Below are 259 nucleotides of genomic sequence, written 5' to 3'. Positions count from 1 at the left end.
TTTCAATAACCATAGATAGATCTCAATACTTGGAACTCAAGAACTTCACTAATACTACTCATTTCAAGAATGCTAAACTCAGAGGGTTCATGTTGAATTATGAGCATGAACTACTCAACTCAAGGACTCAAATATACTTCTCATCTCAAGACTGCTCGACTTATAGGGTTCATGCGGAATTATGGCATTAAAAATTCAACTGAAGAACTTCATGGGTAACATGTAATAGTCCCATGATTAGAAATATAATCTCAAAGGG

This window comes from Solanum tuberosum, unplaced genomic scaffold (genome assembly GCF_000226075.1).
Source record: "Solanum tuberosum cultivar DM 1-3 516 R44 unplaced genomic scaffold, SolTub_3.0 scf00147, whole genome shotgun sequence".
Classification (NCBI taxonomy): domain Eukaryota; kingdom Viridiplantae; phylum Streptophyta; class Magnoliopsida; order Solanales; family Solanaceae; genus Solanum; species Solanum tuberosum.
The sequence above is the reverse complement of the archived record's forward strand: the minus strand, read 5'-3'. Positions refer to the sequence as shown.